The sequence below is a fragment of the Pseudonaja textilis genome, chromosome 2 (assembly GCF_049901715.1).
Source record: "Pseudonaja textilis isolate UNSWEBS1 chromosome 2, rPseTex1.2, whole genome shotgun sequence".
Classification (NCBI taxonomy): domain Eukaryota; kingdom Metazoa; phylum Chordata; class Lepidosauria; order Squamata; family Elapidae; genus Pseudonaja; species Pseudonaja textilis.
Genome location: NC_141991.1, coordinates 217,403,906 through 217,413,979, shown reverse-complemented (window position 1 = coordinate 217,413,979; position 10,074 = coordinate 217,403,906). Strand labels below are relative to the sequence as shown.

General features: G+C 36.8%; 1 long non-coding RNA gene across 1 annotated transcript; it reads left to right on the top strand.

Annotated features, from left to right (window-relative positions):
• Window positions 1-4,472: 4,472 nt before the first annotated feature.
• LOC148127364 (uncharacterized) lies at window positions 4,473-6,051 on the top strand. Its single transcript, XR_015742256.1, has 2 exons — window positions 4,473-4,622; window positions 4,917-6,051. It is a non-coding gene; the product is annotated as an uncharacterized LOC148127364 (long non-coding RNA).
• Window positions 6,052-10,074: the final 4,023 nt, after the last annotated feature.

Sequence of the window (10,074 nt, the reverse complement as noted above, 5' to 3'; positions counted from 1 at the left end):
AAAGCTACGTAGGATTAGGTTAACAACTCTTAATGCCTTTTTGGCTATGTAGTTACAGTGGGCTCTTGCACTTAGATCATTAGAGATGAGTATTCCAAGGTCCTTTACAGAGCTTGGATCATCAACAAGGTCTTGACTATTCAGCTTGTATTTTATTTTCTGATTTTTTTTGCCAATATGTAAGACAGAGCATTTATTTGTTGAGATTTGAAGTTGCCATTTATTTGACTATTCTGATACATAGTCAAGATCTTTTTGAAGGGTAGCAGTATTGTCTGTGGTATTGAACAGCTTTACATCATCAGCGAAAAGAACACAGTTGCTCTTAATATGATCACAGAGGTCATTTATGTAGAGTATGAAAAGAGTTGGTCCTAGAACACTGCCTTGGGGGACGCCACTATTGACAGGTACAGAATTTGATAGGACACTCCCAATTTTGACCATTTGTTGTCTGTTTGACAGGAATGCTTCTATCCAGTTGTGCAGTTGTCCAGGGATACCATAAGATTTTAGTTTTAGGAGTAGTTTGTCGTGAACCATTGAATCAAAGGCTTTACAGAAGTCTATGTAGATTGAGTCTATTGCTTTGCCCTGATCGAGTTGTGTAGTCCATATGTTTTTGCAGTGTAAGAGTTGCAGATTACAGGATAGTTTTTTCCTAAAACCAAATTGTTTATTAGAGAGTAGGTTGTTTGTTTCTAAGTGGAGGATGATGGATTGGTTAATAATTGATTCTATGACTTTACAGGTGACACAGCATAAGGAAATTGGTCTGTAATTTTCAACTAAGCTGGGGTCTCCCTTTTTGAAGATGGGGATGACCGTGGCTAGTGACCATAGTTTTGGCAAGGAGCTGGTCCTCAAAGATTTGGAGTCAGGAAGAGATGTGTTGAGCCATGTTTCAAAGACAAATATGATGTCGAATTTAGCCATATCTAGTAAGAGGAGAAATACAGGTATTTTATTCTCAAGGCTTCTTGCATTGAGTAGCTTGCATTTAAGGCCAGCAGTAGTTGAAATTGAGGTAGTTAGGGGCATGCGTGCCTAGTCTTGGGTGATGGTGGATTGGTTGAGGTAGGGTTGTGGTTGAAGGTTAAAGCTGAGTTGCAGGTTATGTGACTTACTTTTGATACAGTCAGCATGGTAGTCAATGTACAGGTCCTTCTCTCCATTGTCTAGACGTTTTTTGAATTCAGTGCAGAATACACGGGAGCGGGCATGTTGCTGTATGGTTAGGTCAGGGCAAGAATGGAGGTTCTTATGGTTGGTGTTGTTTTTGGTGAGTGAATTTATAGTGTAAATGAATTTATGTTTGCTTGATTCATTTTTGCAAATGACCCTTCAGAAGCGTGGGGCCACAGAGCCCTCTCTGTTTTGGGGCTCTCGACCAATGCGGGAAATGTCAAGTATTTCATCAGGGGAGATGGGTGATGCTTGCTAATCACTGATGATGTTTCGGACAGTTGTGATGTCATCATTATCACTGATGTCCTCTAGATCAAATAAGATGGCATTTGGACGTTTCCGTTCACTCTCAACAGCTTCTCTGATGAGGATTGGGATATCATAACCACTTATTATTTCAGAACCACCATATCAAGATGTATGATTTGGTTTTAATCATTAGTAAAAGTTGCAGCCTTAGTACTGTTAATTTTAATCAACTGTTGAGACATTTTCTTCACCTTGTATAAAAATAAATAAATAAATAGAGTGTCTTTGTGAAAGAAAGAAGGAATCCAGATGTGGTTGTTTTTTCATTCTGGTGGCTAGATATTGACATAATCCTACAAGTTATTACTTTTGAAGCTGCTATAATTTTACTTTATATTCTGATTAGAAGCTGACCAGTGACTTATCAGTCATTAAAATGAACTCATAATCCATTAAAGCCCTATGCACACATCTTTAAAAAGTTTATATCCATATTAGGTTAATTGGATCTAAGTATAGAAAGCTTGCAATATTCTGTCTAATCTCATGCTCCATAAAGTACTGGTGCCATTGTGTCAGTTTTCTGTAATTTTAGTTGTATGAACTACTTTGGGAAAATATATTTTCTTATTACTTTGTATTATTAAATATGTGGAAGAAAAATACTTTCTCAAGGTATTGCCCATCGTTTTCATGGATATAAGTGAGTACGGTTTTTTTTTTTCAGAACCCAACTAGAGAGGAAACATACTCCTCTTGGCATTTTTATAAATTCCAAGAAACATACATTCTGTATAGTATAAATGTACAGCACTTGTGATGCAATGTGAAGATAATATAATGAGATGTGGTCGCCTATTCTATCCACCATATAGTGTTTTGGATTTCCTGATCAAGATTTTGATGCTGGAGAAAATGAGAATGTTTCTCACGTGAATGCTCTAATGAGTATGATATTGTTTAAGAAACTACTCAGTTTAATACATATCTGCAGTTGATCTTCATAATGCCATTAGCTATCATGATACTCTCTAATAAAGGGCTCCATTTTTGTTATGACATGATCTTTCCTACTGTTTGTTGACCTTTCAATACAAGGGAGAAGGGACATTCCCAAACACCCACTCCCCAAACTTTAAGCGGCTACTGTAAAGAGGTGGTGTTCTCAGCTGGAATGTTTAGAAACCTTCAAAGCTAAATACCTTGGTGTACTGCTTAAACACCAACAACCGCCTTATGGGGCCTTGCCCAACCTTAAACACCTCTTTTTTTGTTGAGAATATTGCATTCTGTAGGCTAACCCTAGGCTCACATTAAATATACCGGCTTCATTGAAGCTTACTGAATTGAACTGAGTGGCTTTTTTGTTTTATTCTCTCTTTACTTCACCCCCAACTGGGACTGGGCAGCCTTTCTTCCAACGGAGCGTGCTTTAAAGTAGCCCCAAAGAAGAGAATAAGAGGTGGAAGGAGAAAGAAAACCAAAAGGTGCTGCTTAGGTCCATAATTAGCCTTGATCCTTAGAGTCTAAAATATTTTAATGCCAGGTTTCTGATTGCAGTGCAGCAAAGTGGATTTGGGAATGCAGAAAAGTAATTAGGTCTGTGCACTGAAGTGTGGAGAGCATTTAAAAGTGAATGGGTGGTTAGTACATTCTTGGCAGGCTGTTTTTTATCTTTTCATGCTTCGCTGTTGTTTGAGGTGATGGGTTTATTGCAGTTTTAGCACTTTGGAGGTGGCTGTGTTTTTCTTAACCTAGCCTTTCACTTCCCTGTCTCTTAAGATGAATACTTGTGGCAGAATGGAAATTGAAGAAAAATGCTTAAAAAAGAAATCCTTAAAAGGGCTGGATTCCAGGAAGGAGGGGGAGGAATCATTTGGTGAAGGAGAACAAGGAAAAATAAGCCCAGCCTTGAAGTAAGCCATGTACAAAGAAACTGCCTTTAATTAATGACTTACTGTCTATAGAACCAACCATAGATAATGGTCACCCTAAGGAGAAGCAAAAGAAAACATTTATTCTCCAGAAGGATCTGTTCACATCAGGTGCAAACCACCAAACCCTGCAGCCCTAACATCCTTGTGCACTTCAGTGAGGCTTACATGACAACCCCTTAAATGAATAGAAGCTGTGTAGCAGCTGGGCTTTGGGGATTGCAACCACTGTCTCCAGGAGAAGCCGCCATACTTCAAAAGGCTAAATGGAGTGGTATCAAGATCACAAGTGATCTGGCATCTTGCAGTAATTTATAGATTACTGGAGCTTTGACACAAACACTGCAATTTGAAAAAATCTCACCAGGGGTCAGATTGTAGAACCAGGCAGTTCTATACATTTGCTATTCAGAATTTCACCAGTGCTGACCTGCATGTCATAAACATTTCCAGCTTCACAGAAAAGAAAAGAAAGGAGGCTAGTGAGAGAGAAATCTGCGTGTTTAACTATTTTTCCTATGGGGAGTGAGGGAACTTCCTTTTGACTATGGTTATATTTACAGGATACCATCTTAAATAAACTGTGATAGCAACATAGGAAATTACAAGATGGGAATGTTATTTTTGAACAATTGCCTTCTAAAAAGAAAAGAGAGGTATACTGAGTCAATGTAGAATGTAGAACAATAGTTTTATGAGGTATCCATTGGGACGTTCTCCTGAACAAGTCCCATTGCAATGCACAGGAGCTGAAGAAAAGCACTGTGTACATTTCAGTTGATCTTTTCTACGAACAGGTTTCAAAGGTTTGTATCCTGAGAAATTCAGCTTCCCAAGTCAGGCTCCCCTTGCAATTGTCAGGATTCCTAGCTAGTCTGATGAAAGATCACAGGTCCTTGAAGTTCTGAATATACCGGCTTCCGGCGGTGATGCCTTGGTGAAAGAGTGAAGGGAGAATGGTCTCCGTCTCTGGATCCCATTTTTTCACTTTTGGGGACCTTTTGGGGAGTGAGGAGCCCGGAGAGCCAAGCGGAGAAGAGGGGAAGCCCGGAAGACGGCGAAGTGAAACGCGATCGCCAGCCGGCAAGAGGGGAAACCCCTGAAAACCCAAAGTGAAAGTGTCTGTCATTTTATTATGGCAGACCTGAAGCCATGGCTGAACCGTGAATGAGGAGGAAGTGAGAAGATTATCAACAGAAAGTGTCATTGAAGTTAAAATCCCAAAGTTGCGACTGTGATGATTTGCCAAAAGTAAGTTTGAACTTGTTTCCGAGGAAAAAAGAGCTCTGGTGAGGGGGGGAGAACCCCATAGTACAGGCAGCGAGACAGTAAAAAAGAGCTGTGATTCAGCACTTTTTACAAACGGAAAGAAACTGAAGAAGAAGGGGGATTAGTTGGAAGCGAATAGTTATAGGAAGCTGAAAGGTGGAGATTGAAATAAGACGAGAACTGGTGGGAGAAGAAGAAAACCCAGGGAAGCCAGAGGAGGAAGTGGCAAAAAGAAGGTGATAAGGGAGAGATGATTGACTTCTCTCTGCTTCTTAGATGTAGGGCGATTACGAGACCAACGTGGCGAGTGGAGAAGAAGAAATTGAAATCCGATCAGGACGTGAGAGCGATACGAAAGAAAGAAAATAAAGTCTTGGAAGGAAGGAGGAGGTGAAGTGGAAGTGAGACACTGAAAGGATCAGAAGGAAAGTCTGGACGACAGAGGTGAGAAAGGCAAGACAGGGAGAAAGGAGTGACTGAGCAATTTTCAATCGGAAAGAGACGGCAGGACATTAATGGGAGCGGAGAAGAACATTTGGCAGAGAGTGGGCTGAAAGAGACGACGAAGGAGGATTGGAAAGAAACGGAGAAGATACGAGTGGAGTCATAAAGAGAGAGACTTGGAGGGAGTAGTAGAAAGACAAAGCGGAAGAGAGGACAGTGAGAAATGGTTTGGACTGAGACAGTGAGATTGGAGAGAAGAGAAAAGGAAATCTTTGAGTGAGGTGTATGAACTGTAAACTTTAAAGATAACAAAATAGGCTGGTATTGAAATATAAGTTTGATTTATATGATTAACATGATCTGTATGACTTGTATGATTTGAATGTATTTGTCTATTAGAGCACTGTCTTAAGGAGATTGTGGGTATAAGAAATCAAAAAGGAGGCTTTCTCCTTTAATTTGAAATAACTTGATGGTATAGCTATCTTGACTAAATAGGATTATTGGGTTAAGGAACGTAGGGATAAATAATCTTAGAGTAGGATATTAAGAGTTTAAGAAGAATATATTTTGTTGTGAGCGTAGAGAATCTAAACCTTGACCCCTCTTTTATTGTATAAAGGAGAAACTACAATACATTGTGTATAGAAAAAAATAGAAAATGGGTGTTTGAGTAAGATATATAGAGATACATGCAGATATAGATCTTTCAATTGATAAATACCTGACTACTGGATTACTTCAATAAGTTAAAAGTGATTTAAGAAATTAAAAAGGGGGGCTTTTTGTCTTTCCTTCTCTATTGGGGTGGTATTTGAGGTTATAATTACTTCGATTAAGTATTGTACAGTATATTGAACTAAGGAAATATAGTGATAAATAAGCTTTGAATATAATATTAAGAGATTAAGGGGAGTGTATATCTAGGTTTCGATTTGCCCTTTTATTATAAATAAAAGAAAAAGAATAAATTTAATACTTTGTGCATAAGGAAAGGCAGGAGGGCTTTGTCTGAGTAGGATATTGTTAGATATATTGACTTTGAGATAGAGAAAGGGATAACAAGTGGTGCTAATTCTATATATTTATAATAAAGAGATTTGAAAAGAAGAAGGAATAAATTTAAAGTAAGAGATTAGTTTAAAATATATTGTAAAGGAGATAATAAAATAGGTAGAAATAAATAGGGCTTGAAAATAAGACAAGTGCCATGACATCAGCCTGGAGAATGGCAAAGAAGACAACATCTAGTCCAACATTGACAATTACATCACCTGCCAGTCAAAAGGCAATTGAAGGAATGTCAGGGGCAGAAAAACAAACTGTAGCCAATATGCAAACAATACAGGCTTCGTTAATGACCATGTAAGAAACCATGTTTAAAATGCAAGAACAGCAGATAAAAATGCAAGAGAATATTTCACAAAATCATATGGAATTGAAAGGCAATATTAATAAATTAGAAGACAAAGTTGATACTATACAGCAAACAATGCAAAAGAATGAGCAGAAACTAGAAGAGGTGGAACTTAGAACAGTACAAAATGAAAAGAAACTGGAACTAATGGACAACAGGATGATGACAATAAATAAAAGGTTAGAAGAACAGATTAGCCACCTAGAGATGGACCGCGTTGCCTATTACTTGAGGTTTCAAAATATCATTGAAAGTAGAGATGAAGATCTGAATGTGCTTATGGCAGAATTACTTGCGCCAGCTTTACAAAGGGAGACCCAAGAGATCCTGCTAGAAATCAACGAGGCCTATAGAGTTCAAATGAGTTACGCTCAACATACCAGGTTACCCAGGGAAGTCCACATGCTATTTGTCAGGAAACAAGTATGTAACATAATAAATAAGATGACGTGAGAAGAACCTTTGGTTTATAAAGATAAAGAAGTGGAAAACCTGAAGCAGTTTCCCTCTGTGCATGAACAGAGAAAAGACTATACATTTTTGGCAACACAACTTATCCAGAAGAACACAATGTTTCGATGGTTCATTCATTCCAAGATTTCTATGAGCAGATTGGAGGAACAGAAGAAGAAAGCAGCGGTAGAGAGGAGCTAGAGACAGAAAGCCAAGAAGAACAACAACAGCAATATATAGGAGGCCTAGAACAAGAAGGAGAGAACAAGGAGGAGACGAAGGAAGAAGATTAAGAACATGCCCGCAAAGAAAGAGTAGAATTAACAGAAGACAGATAATATCCCACCAGTAGAAAGACGGAAACAGAAATGAAGCTATTATCATTAAACATAAGTGGTCTAAACTCACCATTAAAAGGAAACAGATACTATCTAGATTAGCCAAACAAAAATTAGAAATAGTATGCCTGCAAGAAGTTCATATTAAAAAACAATTCTGGAAATGTTTAGAATATCCTAAATTAGGAAGGTTATTCGTAGCCCTGGCAGATCAAAAACCGAAAGGGAAAGCAGTATATGTTAAAAAAGAAATTAAGGCAGTAGAAAAATATGTAGACCCACAAGGGAGAATTTTGATACTTGAACTAGAATTAGGGTACAAGCCAATGTTATTAGTTATAGTTTATGCGCCAAATGACAACCAAAGTCAATTCTATAAGGATTTACATGAGAGAATCATTGAGATGGACAAGATAATGTATGCATTGTGGCAGATCTTAATACAGTAGTAGTATAAGGAAGGATTATTTTAGTAATGCAAAGAACAAAAAGAAAAGGAAAGATCCTTTTTGAATATGACACAGGAACTAAATTTGATAGATCAATGGAGGAGAATGGGGGGAAAAGAATTCACGTTCTACTCTAACCCACACAAATCATGGTCTAAATTAGACATGGCGTGGATGAACGCAGAACTAGGAAACCAACTAGATTTGATAGAGATTATGACAAATGTATGGGCTGATCATAACCCATTAAAAATAACTTGGAAAGGAAGGCAAAGGAAGAGTAGAAGGTGGATACTTAATCCCCAAATTTTAAAGGAGAAAGATTTTGTAGAGAAAATTAAGAAAGAAATGGAACTTTTTTTTAAGGAAAATACAGTGGAGCAAACATCATTACAGAATGATGAACTATTATACTATTTTCAAACAATACCTATAAAATTGGGTAAGAATTTTTCTCAGGAATTAGATAGGATGGTAATGAAATTTATATGGATGGGGAAAAAAGCACGAATAAAACTGAAAATGTTACAAGATAGTAGAACCAGAGGCGGCCTTGGACTCCCAAAATGGAAAACATATTATCAAGCAGCAATTTTACTATGGGTTAAGGAGTGGATAAACTTAAAAAATAAAAGAATTTTGGTGATAGAAGGTCATGACCTCCAAGTTGTGTGGCATACCTTTCTATGGGATAAAAAGAATAAGATCTACTCCTATTTCCATGGACATTTGATAAGGGACTCACTTTTACAAACATGGGAGAAAATTTTTAAAAAGCATTATTTAAAAAGACCAAACTGGATCTCACATATGGAAGCTATATCATATCCAAATACAAGAGACACTAAAAAATTGATTAGATATAAAGAATTAGTAGAGGAACAGCGGGAATTAAAAACACTGGATAAACTAAAAGAACAAGGGATAATATTAGACTGGTGGATATATTTGCAAATTTAAACTAAATTTAAGAAAGATGTAAAGGATCTAGGAATAGATAAAGATTTACAAAAATTGGACCAAATCTTGACAGGCAAGGATATAAAATTTATAACACGAACATATAATTATTTACTGGAGGTAGAACTAGAGAAGGAAATTGTTAAGGGACCAATGATTGCCTAGGTAAGAAATGTGGGTCATAATATAAATTTGGATGAGTGGGAAAAGACTTGGACCAAGAACTGGAAGATGACTTTGTCAACAGCATTCAAAGAAAATCAATATAAAATGTTTTGTAGATGGCACTTAGCGCTGGCACAACTGGTGAAAATGTATCCAACCTTGAAACCAGAATGCTGGAAGTGCAAACAAAAGAAAGGAACGTTTTTCCATATGTGGTGGCAATGTATAGAGGTCAAAAAATACTGGAAGAAAATACAGAGATGATTTTTTGAGATTACAAAATATAAATTGAATTTGGAACCCGAAACATTTTTATTAGGCATGATCAAAGGAAATTTGAGTTTGAGTAAAAATAAAAGATGCCTTATTGTACACATCTTAACTGCAGCAAGAATCACGTTAGCACAAAATTGGAAGAGTGATAAAATACTACCAGATGAAGTTTTGATTAAAAAAATAATGGACTGTGCTGAACTGAAAGGCAAAGAGGATCGAGAATACTATACAACATGGGAGAAGTGGTACAAATGGGTGAAGGATAAGGATAAAAATAATGTATAGTCACAAAATAAGAAACATGTATATACAATGACACAATAACTGTTAATGGAAATGAGATTTTTGTATTTTTTTGTTTTTAAAGAATTTTTTTTTAAAAAAAAGAAGTTCTGAATATACCAATTGCATCAATTGGAAGGGAAAAGCAATGGGAATAATTGTGATAAATTGTCTACGATGCTAATGGATAAGTAGTTGTATTATATATAATTTTAATTCATAAGAGAGACTTATCCAACTCCTTGTTGTAAAGCATTACTAATACTTAAGTAGGACTTCTCTAACAGTTTCAAGAATTGTATAAGCAAGTTTTTCATCCATTTAGCATTATTTTTAGAAAGGTGATTTTTAAAAGGGTTCTTTATATTCTTTATATTTAATTGATGGGTGTATTTTTATCTATATTTTAGTGTCAAGCATTACATTCAAAAACACATCCTTCTGGTCCAAACTGCATCTATATGGAATCAATGGTGGGATTCAAAAAAATTTACTACCAGTTCTGTGGGCGTGGCTTGGTGGGTGTGGCACGGGAAAGATACTGTAAAATCTCCAGTCAGAGGTGGTATTTGCCGGTTCTCCGAACTACTCAAAATTTCCACTACCGGTTCTCCAGAACTGGTCAGAACCTGATGAATACCACCTCTGTA